Source organism: Struthio camelus, chromosome 8 (assembly GCF_040807025.1).
Source record: "Struthio camelus isolate bStrCam1 chromosome 8, bStrCam1.hap1, whole genome shotgun sequence".
Lineage (NCBI taxonomy): Eukaryota > Metazoa > Chordata > Aves > Struthioniformes > Struthionidae > Struthio > Struthio camelus.
In genome coordinates this window covers 3,730,006-3,742,380 of record NC_090949.1, presented here as the reverse complement: position 1 = coordinate 3,742,380, position 12,375 = coordinate 3,730,006, and the positions used below count along the sequence as shown (strand labels likewise).

At 39.8% G+C, this 12,375-nt stretch overlaps 1 protein-coding gene across 2 annotated transcripts in view; it reads left to right on the top strand.

The window, feature by feature from the left end:
* Positions 1–12,375, top strand: part of HMCN1 (hemicentin 1) — a 252,628-nt gene that overhangs the window by 33,625 nt on the left and 206,628 nt on the right. For both annotated transcript variants that reach the window (XM_068953529.1, XM_068953530.1), the window contains exon 3: positions 8,063–8,157. The gene's annotated coding sequence lies outside the window, so the exon portion shown is untranslated. The remainder of the gene's footprint in view (positions 1–8,062; positions 8,158–12,375) is intronic.

Genomic DNA, 12,375 nt, shown 5'->3' with positions numbered 1-12,375 from the left:
TAATCCCCTAGAAAGCTTTTTTTTTTCCCCCCCACTGTTTGAGGTATGGGAAATGGAGTCAGTTCTAACTAACAACAGTATGCGTTTAATATAGCTGCTGCCTTTATAGCAGAACATGTTTAAGAAAGTATCTGGTGCCCAAGAAAGACCTGGACATCCAATGCTAATACATGTGCCGCTGTGGTTTCTCGGCCATTCATACTGATATCTGCCTAACGACAGATCAGATGCGTCTATGCATGCAACAGACATATACCTCTATTTTAGCACAGAGATAGGGCAGAGATGGGAAACACAAGTAAAAGACATGAGGGCAAAGCAGAAGCGTTTGGCAAGACTGGCCTGTAGTACATAAAATCCAGTGATTTTTTTGGATTACCAACAGTTCTCCAATATGAAATTGCACACAATTTGCATGGCCTTAAAATTGCATGGCACCCTGATCTGTTTCATTGCACAGCAGAAGAAATACGTTTTCCCCCTGTAAATATTCCATGCTCATATCTTGTTGGTTCTACTTAAGAAAATCATGAAAAGACCAAGTTTCTTCTGCAATGCAAAAGGATTACAATGTTACGTTGTATAATATTTCCAAGTATTTTCTGAAAGAGCCTAAATTGTACTAGAGAAATTAACCAGATCAGACAAGCAAAAAATGCTTTTTTTTTTTTTTTGCTTCCCCCCTCCCCCCCCCCAGATTTCCTGGATATTCAAAGGCAAACTTCACTTATATCTTTCTCAAGGAGAGCAACTTTCTGGATTGTTCTTGTTCTTTGTGTTAAAGCTAAAAAACAAAACAACAACAACAACAACAAAACTCTTCAGAGCAGCATAAGTGCACTTGTTTAGTTTCTCAGGGTTATTTTATGCAGAAGATAGACACAATAAAAGATAGTAGCGTTTGTTTTTCAGTAGTTTTTGCACAGTTGCTGAATGTTTCATCCCCTGGTTGCCTGGGTATGCCATGAAGGAGCGGTTCCCAGAGAGTTCAGTTCCTGTTTGGCCCTTTATTTCATTAATATTTGTGTACACAAACATATTCACGTGCAAAACAATGGATCATTGTACCGCTCACTAACACACACGGGCATACGTGCTGCCAGCATATTGTTTTCTACATGGCAGGAAATGATTCCTCAGCTTACTTTGCAGTTAGCTGGGAAGAAATGAAGAGTTATGTATTCTCCTGCCTTTCCTGCTAGGTGGAGTTAGAAAGATATTTCTTGTTTAATTGGATAGGTTCATCACTGGGCATGGGGCCTGAGGGGAGCAGCAGGACCTTGCTTGTTCTAGCTTTGGCAGCTGAAAGAAGCAGAATTTCTGATAAGATTGATAACTGACCAGTTTCCATGTTTTGACAGACTACATTCCTCATTCTTAACCTCCTCACTTGAGGGAGAACTGGAGTAACAGCAGGCCAGCCTTCCCTCTGGTTTCCTCCCAGTGATGTAAGTGCAGCTTTATCAAGGGTGAATTTAGTTCTGTTTATGTTAAAGAGAAGCTGAGGGTCTGGCTTTTGATAGGACAGTATTTTCATTTTTAATACAAAAGTTAAAAATTAAACTCAGAATTGTGATGACTAACAGTCATTCTGTCTTTGAGCCATTAAAGTTTGAAGTTTTGCAGATGAAATGGTCTGGCCGACTGTGGTTAGGATGGATGGGATTGCCTTGCCTCTCTGCAAACAGCACGAGTTTCAGTCCCAGCTCTGCTACAAGCTGTGTTTCTGGAGAATTTCCTATACCACACATGGGTAATGCTCTAAAGTTTCTTGGGTGTAGTGAAGAGAGAGCCTTTCATCACACTCCAGATGTATTGCTACGAGTGGAAAAGCTCTCATAACCCTATGGCACATGTTGTTCTCCCTGAGCTCCTGGGTTCATCTCGGTGTCGGTGTTACACTCCAACAAGACATAGGCCTCCTCTTTCTGTCTCTCATAACAGAATTTAATCTTCAGTTCCTTCTGTCTCTGATCACCATTCAAGAAGATTTTTAAAAGCTCATAGAATTTTTCCAGAAGTATAAATAGAGGAGGAGAGAAAAGATTATGTTGACCACTAGCGTCTCTGCTAACGTAGCAGAAATCAGTCAGGCTTGTAAGCCAGCTGTTGCTAGGTATATAAGCAGCTCTGCTTGCCTGCACTGTGTAGCTACTGCACTGTGTGAGCTTGAGTTTGAGAAAAGCAATGGAAAATTAAATTTGGAGGGCTTTGAAAGAACAACACAGTTAAATGCATGAACCTAGCTGGGAGGAGGTCCCTCCCAGGACGGTGGGTAAGAGGTTGTTAGAAAGATAGTCTTTCAATCTTCACGTTAGGTTTGCCTAAGTCAGCAGTGCCTAAAGACCAGCAAGCCTGTGGAGAAGTTCCTCAGGTGATTCTGTCCCCGCCGTAGACCAGCATTTGGCATCCTTGTTAGTATTCACAGCACGTGGGGGATGTGCTGAGGCATTTGGACATCAATCCTTCCCCCTTGGCGAGAGGGGGGGCGTGACTCTATAGAGGTGGTTGCAGCCCTACTCTAAATGGAGAGAGTTAGGGGCTGTAATATGTGGTTGAGAAGTTCATGCTGTGCTGTGTACGGCTCAAGTGTTCCTCTGTGCAGGGTTCCTGATGACAAGTGTAGGTGCCTCCTGCATGCACAGGCCCTATTGCACATGTTCAGGGCAGCTGAGGTGGGCGTACACCATCACCGTTTGTCCGGGACTTCCAGACAAAATTGTCAGCTAGAAAAAGATGGCAGAAACCTCTTGGTGCTGAGAGGGGGCTGAAGGTCCCTCTTTCTGCCCTCTTCCGCCTTTCCTTGTTCTCTTCCGTTAAGCCCACGCCTGGTTGGTTCGTTCCTCTCAGAGTGGGTGTGCTACAGCATCAGCATGGAGAAAGTGTGTGCTTCCGCTTGCCCTGCTGCATCAATGGGACAACTTTATCACCTAGAACTATGCACCTAGCACCTTTAAACAGCAGCTCTGTTCAAAAAAGAGGAAAAAAAAAAGTCAAAGTATGTCACTAAATTCTTATAAGTCCATCTTTGTATAAAATTAAACTAAATTATTCAAATAGCCTCTAACCTCAGGCAAAGTTAACTCCAACTGCAGAATGAGCTTGAAAGGAAAGAAAAGCACAGATGGAAACTGGAAAGAGAAAACCTCTCTGTTAATTCCCCTGGTGTTTGCCCTGAATGTTTCTTGTCTTGTGTTTTAATGAGCTGCGGTAAATGGGAAGAAAAAATATGCTAGGCATGTTGAAGAGCATGGAAAGCAGAGATATGTCCTTTCTGTTTACAGAGCTCATGATGTAGATATGCGTGAGAAATTTATCTCATTTTGGAATGAAAAGGATCTAGTGAATTTTTGGGAACGCTCCCAGTTCTTTCTCTTCCTCAGTAGTCATAGTGCTGCTTTGAATATGTAAATTCAGATAATCTGTCTTTATTAGCTGCTGGTAACGTGCTTTGTGTTTTCACATCCAGTTAATTTCACCAACTTTCTCTTGAATTTTGTTGAGGAACTGTTTACCGCTTTACAATGTTGCTAGATGTACAGTGAACTTTACTGTTGTAAAGAAATACAAATGAAACTGTGACCTTACCAGCGAGAGTAGTATAGGCGACTTGTGAAAGGATACCTCCCCAGGGATAGGTTGGGAAACATTCTGCCTGCAGATGAGAAGAGGTAGCCAGAGTGTTTCTAGGGGAGTGCCAAACTCTACTGCAGCTAACGGGATAACATACAAGTTTTTGGAGACTACAGTCCCTTGAAAGCTGGATAACCCCTTGAAAACGGAGAAAGGTGGTGGCTTTTTTTCCTCCCCCCTCCCAGCCAGAAGTTTTCCCAGGTTGTTGCGGTGGGTAAGAGAATGAGCGGGCCGAGTAGCAGGGAACTGGGTGTACTAAGTTCTGTTTTAACAACGAACTGCAAATTGTGACTTTGGCAAGTTCTTTGACTGCTTTTTTGTTCAATCTCTCCATGAATAAAATGTGCTTTGAAATCTCTAGATGAAATGCATTATATAATAGGTAAAAGCTCTAGAAACTGAGAGACAATGGAGACTATGTTAATGTAAATGCATCAGTTGAAAGCAGTGAAAGTGTGAGGAAATTAAATGAACAGTGCATGTTCATCCAAGCTAACCAACAAATTCTGTCTTCTCTTGTGTTTAATGAAGTGAGTCTTTTTTTATTATTATTTTAATTATTGTTTAATCAGGTTTAAAAAGTAATTAAAACATCTCTAGTGGCAAATAACACCTAAAATGCATACAGTAAAATGGCTGAGTTAGAACTTCTCACCAGCTATTAGCATAATTCCAATACAAGAGCACAGATTGGCCCAACTCACAACATTTAATACCATATTTGGGTTTCTTATGCCTCAAAGTATGAGTGTCCTTGGGCCTATGGCTTTCATTTGGGCTGTTTGCAGAAAGTCTGGATTCCTGCTTAACTTTATATTCAGCGTACTACCTGATGAGATGAAATGGGAAAACAACCTACACTATTCAAAAGGTAATTAATTAATTATGGTTAACGCAAAGAAGTTTAAATCGCCCTGGAGGTGTTCCTGGAGAAGGTAAAGAGGTTTGGGATTTGGCAAAAATATAGGAAAAAGGCCTGAGGACAGGAGAGAGACAGAGTGTTGACACAAACTTTTTCTACTCTTTTAGTTTCTGGAATTTTCATCTAAGAATAATGGAATAATTGTCAAAGAATAATAGTTCAGGCTGGAAGGGACCTCTGCAGGCCCCCTAGTCCAACCTCCTGCTCAAAACAGGTTCAGTTGGATCAGTTTCCTCAGGGCCTAGTCCAGTCTAGGTCTGATTATCTCCAGTGATGGAGCTTCCACACGCTCTGGACAACCTGTGCCATTCTTTGGCCATCCTCATCGTGGAAAATATTTTATTTATATATGATTGGAGTTTCCAGTGTTCCAACTTGTCTGTTGCCTCTTGCCCTAGGACTGTGTATTCCAAAGGAAGTCAGGCTCTGTCTTCTCTACACTTTCCCTTGAGGTGGTTGCAGACAGGAGTGCTTTGCTTTTGCGATACCTTGAAAACGTTAATTATTAGATTTTCAAGTTGTTTTTGCTGTTCTCGGCAAAGCAGTAAAGAACCTGGGTCACAAAGGGGTAAAACATCTTGCCCACGGTCCAGGGCTGAGAACAGAATGGAGAAATCTTGGATAGCAGTCGCTGTCCTGAATTGCATCTCAAAATAAGCTTTTATTTTAATAGAAATAGCCACATGTTTTTATGATGCTGGATCGATTTTTAGGTCTGTCCTTGCTAAAAAGATGGCTGTGTTGATTGATAAGATTAACATTAAATGCTATGCTAACGTTCTGCTTTGCAAAGAAAATAATCTTCCTTAAGCAACCAAAAGTGCCAAAGTACATCATATGCAGAGGCTAAGTGAAATGGTGTAGTACTGGCTGTGGCCCGTGAATATGTACCTGTTAACTTGGACATATCCTTTGAGTTAAAACATCTTGATGGTCTTGATTTGACAAAGCAGCAACAGCAAGGTATCCATTCATAATCAGCGTGTACCATGAAAAGAGCTGCTATGTTGTGTAATAGCTTTCGCAATAAGATGAGCCACGCAGAATTCAGAAGCTTTAATAGTTTTAACAGCCGCTCTGGGTATTAAAGTGGGTTGACTCACAAAGCAGAGGAACAAAAGATAGCTCTGAATGGAATTATTAAAGTTTGAACAATGGGGTTACATGCCATTGGATTTAGTGCACAGGAGATGGGTATGAGTCACTGTTTTCAGATTTATTTAGATTTGTGTTGCATAAGGGCGATATCTAGGTAATATACAGGACAGTTGTACAGTTCTAGTTATTTCTACTTAATATTTAATCCTAATGATGCTTAAATCATATGGGAGTCACTGCTCTTTGCCAGATTATTTCATTCTTGCAGTGCAAATCTTCTAAGGTAATTCTTGGAATAATTTTTTCCACTGAAACATCTTTGAGAATGAAAGATAGCCTTTCTTTCAAAAAAGGGAATGCTGTTTCACCCTATGTTCATTGTTTAGCCAAGGAAATTCCTAGTGAGATACAGAGGTGTTCGTGCTTCTTGCATTAAAGTTGAAAATGCCTTCAGTGTGCAAACCAGCAGAACTGAGAAAAGGAGAACTGAGAGCAAAGAATGCCATTAGTTATTTTTTACTGTCAAATGTTACAGTTCTTGTGCAGGCAAAATTCTCTCATCTGAATGTGATTTCCTGACATCGATTCTGACTGAACGGAGGATGTCTCCTTCTGGTTTTTCATATATATTAGGTAAAACCTACGCTACAGCAGGCCTCTTTTTGCTGAAATGATTGAAGTCTCTAGTTTTGAGCTGTGTGTATGCCTGGTCTTCCAGGCCACGTCTCCATGACATGTGAGACCTGACCCATACCTTGTTCAGAGTATACAGATTTTTTTCTGAAGAGAACTTCATCTGGGGTGAATGTGACGCATACTGTGGTAATATTCATAACTGTTGAGTCAGAAAGAAGTGAAAAGTTCATTGCTGATTTTAGGCATAAATACATATCTATGCCACAACTCTTTTAAAGGGATCTTCTTTAGCTTCCTTCATTGCCTGTCAATATTCTTGTTATTATCCTCTGTCTTAAAGACAGATTTCTTTCCTTCAGTTGAGTAGCTTTGCATCTGGTGATATGCAAATGCAAGCTGTCAATTTTTCAGATTCATCTGTTTCTTACAAGTTAGAGCAATCTTTAAAAAAATTATTCCTAGAAATTACCTAAGAAGCCTATCACCCCCTGAATGACCAGCTCAGGGTTGTGTCTGGTACCCAGCTGATTGGCTCCCTGTATGTTTTGTTTGTTTTTCTTTTTACTAATTTTTCCAGCATAAATAAGCTGATTCCTTCTGTGATCTTTCTCAAAGCCTTCCTCTGCACATGCTTTCATGTTTTGGAACATATTTTTCTTGAGTTTAGATGATCAAAATTGTGCACAAATGAAGTCTCACGAGGTCAGTACAATGATACTAATGCTTCTATTGTTTTAATGGAAAGCTGCTTTTAACGTGCCAAAGGTTGGTTTTGCTTTTTGCTCATTGCATCACATCAGCAATTACTTTTTTGAGCTGTATCTGTGTCATATTTAGCTTTAATTCCATGCTTGCACAATGGAAAGAGACTTTCAGCCTTTTAAAAGGTAATCCCTACCTACTAGTCTTTTTTTGGAAAAAAAAAAAAAAAAAAAAGCCAAAACCCAGTTCATGCAGTGTTTTTGCATTTACAGCCAGCTAAAAATTAGCTTAAATGGTTCAATTTGTTGCTCTGCTTTCCCCCATTTTACTCATTTATTTGCATAAGAGTGTGGGAATGTGGACATGAGTTTGTTTTCCTCTGTAATCACTTTGAGACTATTTACTGATAATCCTGGGGACCCCTAATGGACCAGAGGTTGAGAAACAGTGATATGACAAGTCTATATGTCCTCTAACAAATATTTATATATATTTTAACGGCTACAGAACATTTTATTTTAAATCTTTCATTTTCATGTCATTTGCAAGGTCTAACTCAACTTCACTTAAGCAATTTGTAATTTAGCATGCATCCTGGTCTTCCAGACATGTTTCTTTTCCCTGATTTTTCTTTTGTGCGTCTTTCTGATATTGTGCAGGTTTTGTTCCTTTGATTAAAAGAAACCATAAGCCTTGTACATATTAAAGTTCCTGACCTTCTCAATTCCTGCTTTCAATATGTGGTGCAGGTATTGAGAAATATGCACTGTGAGTTTAGCATAGAAGAGTGTGCAGAGGAACTGTTTCTTGCAGTTATTCTTATCATAACATTCAGCAACACAGAAAGGTTTGTGCCTTTCAATAAACACAAGAGGTTTCCTACCAACTAGGTATGTGTTATTACAGTTACAATGCAAGACTTTAAACTGTAAAATCTAGAACCTTGTGACTTCACTGTTTGTGAGTATGTTTGGCTTAATTAAAAATGGAGATTACTGCATTTGATTTATCTACTAGGAAAATATACCACAATGAACAGAAATGAACATTCTCCATTCTTTTCTGCCTCAGGTGTCTTCAAGATGATCTTGCAGGACTATGCCTGGGAGAAGGAGTTGCAGAATTTGCATCACATGATTTATCAGTTGTTAGTGCTCAATAATCAAGTAAGGGACTCAAATTTTGAAATTGTCTTAAAAATTGTGATAGCTGCTTTTGTTTGTTTGTTTGTTAAGCTCGTTGAGGGAGGGTATTTGTGTTGGACTGGCTTTTTTGGAACCACAGGTCTCAAAGGGTGGGTGGTCTTTCCAGTTTTGACTCCTTTTTTTATTCATGAAAGTTTTTTGATTCTTATGAGATCAGCTAAATCTGAGTTCTGGGACTACAAAAAATATAACAAATATTGTGTCACTAGTTATAAAATATAATGAGATTGGCAGCTCTGTAAGTGCTTGGTCAGTAACTGCCAGGTGTGTTAAATAGCACCATATGGTGGTGGGTTTTGTTCATGAAGAACAAATATGCTGTTCTTCAAAGAATGGTATGAAGGGGAGATTGCCGTTATGAATGCAATGGCTGAAGTGCCAGTAGATGCCACTGAAGAATTTGCAGCATGGTGTCTAGGTCTTGTAGCATAAATAATGCCTCTTGTGCATTACATGTAATATATATTGCATAGCCCTTTATAGTCAGCTCTTAGTAGTTGCCTATTTTGGTTGCCAATGCGCAGACCACTGCATATTACAGAAGTTTAATTTATTCTCACTAATGTCCTGGGTTTAATTAGGCTATGGAACAAAGATCTTTAGCCCTTTATTTTTTCCCAAATGCTGTATAGCCCCACTGCATTAATATCCTGGACTGCTGTTTCCTATTTATAGACTATTTATAATCTCGGTTAGTGAAATTACAGTTGTTTCAATGTAAAGCCAAAAAATTAAACACAAGTGCATTAAATCTAATTCTCTGCTCTTCATGTATTGCTTTTCACTTATGACTAAATAACAGTGAAATTCAAAACATAGGCAAAAGTGGAAGGTGGGGGAAACAACACAACTCAGTCTCGGTCAGCTACTTCTAATTTCACTAACTACCTTCTGGAATTGCTCTCAGAACCATTAGTGGTAACTTCTAACAAAACCTGAAAAAAATGGGAAGATATTACCGGTTTGTAGTGTTGCCAGTACAGTTTCAATATTTAAAAAGGGTAAAAAGGAGACCCAGAAAACTACTGAACTGTTTGCTTGATGTCAGTTCTGGTAAAAGTCACAGGACAGTTAATTCAAGACTCTGTCAACAAAGAATTAGAGGCTAAAAATATAGTCAGCGCCAGTCAGTACGGTTTCACGGAGGGTAGGTTTTGTTAAACAAACGTGATGTCCTTTTTTGGCAGAACTATGGGACTAGTTGACTTAATGTCACATGGCATTTTGATTAAGAAAACCTGTACTGGGTGGAATAAAGAGGCTGTATGTTAGATGAACTAAAATCTGGCTTACTGACAGTGTTTTATTATTAACAAGGCAGTGACCAAGGCAGTTTCTAGCAGGGGATGAGGTTTTTTTCCTATATTATACAATCTCCTGTGAATATGGTCACAATTCAAAGCTATCTCTACTACAAGCAAAGACCTGGGTAAATTTTCCTCAAGTTCTGTTGGGGCTCTTGAGGATTATCACAGCTCAGAGCGGTAAAATCAGGTGCCTAGTCAATCCCTCAGCTCTTCTACCAAACACAACTGGTCAGGAATCATTCCCTTGAACTGCTGGTACTTGTTTAGCCCTAAGTATGCGTTAATGTCTACTGCAGGATAAACAGGGGCATGCAAGTCCGGCATCTTCCGCAGAACTGAGTTTATGTTTTATCTTGCAATGTTATTAATACTGTTCTCACATTTTGTAACACTGCATTCCTTTTAGGCTTCTTCTATACAAGACAGTTAAGAATCTGAACGACCTTGTTAGGTCGTTAATATAGTTAATAATATATTAACTATATTTGGTGATGCTCAGTGATGGCTACCTATCTACCTTAGAGAGTTCAAGGGGGGCAGAGGAAAGAAGTTTGGACAGAAACAGATAACATCGCCATATGTCCTATTGCTTCTATTTAAGAGTAGGAGAAGGAAATAGCAATATTAATAACTACCATTTCTAAACCTCAAAGGAAAAATGATACTCCTTCCAACTAATCTAAGAACAGCAGCTTAGTATCATCTCTATTTCATTGCTGGAAAAACAGAGAAGTTTAAGTATTTTTCTCCAGGCCACAGAATGAATCAATTACGGAAACAGGAGTTTCTGTTTCTGTATTAATTCGTTTCCTCCCCCCGGCCTTCTTTTTAATTAAGGGAAAAAAGAATAGGAATAAGAACTTCTACAATTGTGAAAATGGGTGTGTTCCACCACCAAGACATCGATATCACATTAAGTCTCTTTATCAAAAGAAAGTGTAAATAGATTCCAGCAACTCAGATGTGCCTCAGAACAGACGTGAAATGGTTCTCCTCCACTGGTACGATCAGTAACTCAGATGTGCCTCAGAACAGACGTGAAATGGTTCTCCTCCACTGGTACGATCAGTAACTCAGATGTGCCTCAGAACAGACGTGAAATGGTTCTCCTCCACTGGTACGATCGGTCGTCGTGGTACAGAACGTCCCTTTGAATCTGACACTGACTTGGCAGGAAAGTGCTGTTCTAGCACACTTTGTATACCGCATGTGATTCTTAGCTGGAGAAAGCACCACCTGATACAGCAGTTCCCTGTGTTAACCTCTAACACCAGCATTACATCAGAAAGAGTTGGTAACTACTGGTGCTAACAGCTCCAGCCTGCGGTAAACAGGTGTGCCTATTCACAGCAGCCACTAGTGTTTAGACTAATCTGTTGTAAACGTCTCCACCTGGTGGCTGGTAGGGTAAAACGTGCAGCCTTTTGAACTGTAAACGCTATCAATATCCCTTAATTAAATAACTGTAGTAATCGGACGTTGTGCTGTACATTTTACAGTCATACTTGGCTAAATAGCCTTTTGTGAATCCTAAGAAACATACGGTAAAGTGAAAGATGGCTTTAAAGCGCTCATCTTCTGGGCTCTTTTGTGACTCAGTCGCAGGATTCATCTGGGTGACAAAAACACACGTGTCCAGCGTAAGCGAGATGAAACGTGGAAGAGCTTTATACCGTTCTGTGCATTAAAACCAAATCTGCAGACCTTTGCCTCCAGTTGCACAGGCAATTAGTTTCACATCTGCTGATTACCCTAAGACAGTAGAGTGTAATTGCAATGTGATTAGACCTACAAGCCTTTATCTGCAGGAAGATATGCAATAAGAAAAGATCCTATGTTGGAGTTTTAGAGTTGATGATTAGAAAAGCTGTCTTTAAGCATCTTTGGGAGACAGTAAGAGATGTACACGAGTTACTTATAATGCTATTTATACAATCACTTTTCAGAGCAGATTCCGAGTGAAAAATTATGCACAAAAGGAGAGGCTAGCTATACAGAAATTGTCAATGAGATAGCTAACTCTATTTCAAAGTAATGCTTTGCTGCTTTGGGGCAAGTCTGTATGTGCTTGCTGGAGGCGGGTGCTGACATACATATTTGCACAGATAAGGAGCCTGAAACTGTAGAGTTATTTTCAGGATGATAACGTGCAGGGCTACGCTCAGAGAATGCTGTACCCAAATAGCCCACAGTGTTGGCACTGGTGACCAAACGCGCTATCATGTGCCTGTTCTTCAGAGATCGAGATAGGAATGAGTTCCATTAGGGCAATATTAATTTGCTTCAGGGCAAGCCATGTCACTGTGTAAGCCAGAGCTGGCAGGCCAACCCCCTACATGAGTAAGAAAATAAAAATATCTACCGTATAATATGATGGGCCACCTCTTTTGACTTTTTAATTCACCTATGTCACTCACCAGTAGTAGGTTTCTGAAGCTATTTTTATAACGTTTGGATTTTGTTTGGATAATGTTTGGATTACTCTAATTGTTTTATCTGAAATTATTGTGTGTCACATGGAATACCTTATTTATGGCAATAGGTTTCTGTTAGAGAATACCTTGTATAAATTTTTAGTCCTTCAAAGGGTACCTTTCGGGGGGAAAAAAGTCAGTGGCCTTAACAGAGAGGGGAGGAACTCTGTGCCGAGAGGCAGAAGTATCATTTCACATCAGTTTTTCATATGGTAATTTCTCCTGAGCACCAAAAGATGCACTGCAATATTGGTGCCCATTGCGCACCTGAAAATAGAAACAAGTTATTGTGTAGCTGCTTACTCGAAAATGCAGTGCCTTTTATAAGCACTGGATTGCCAAAGCACTCGGTATGCAATGAAATGCCGCTGACAAGCTCAGCTGAACTTTTTGCCGCA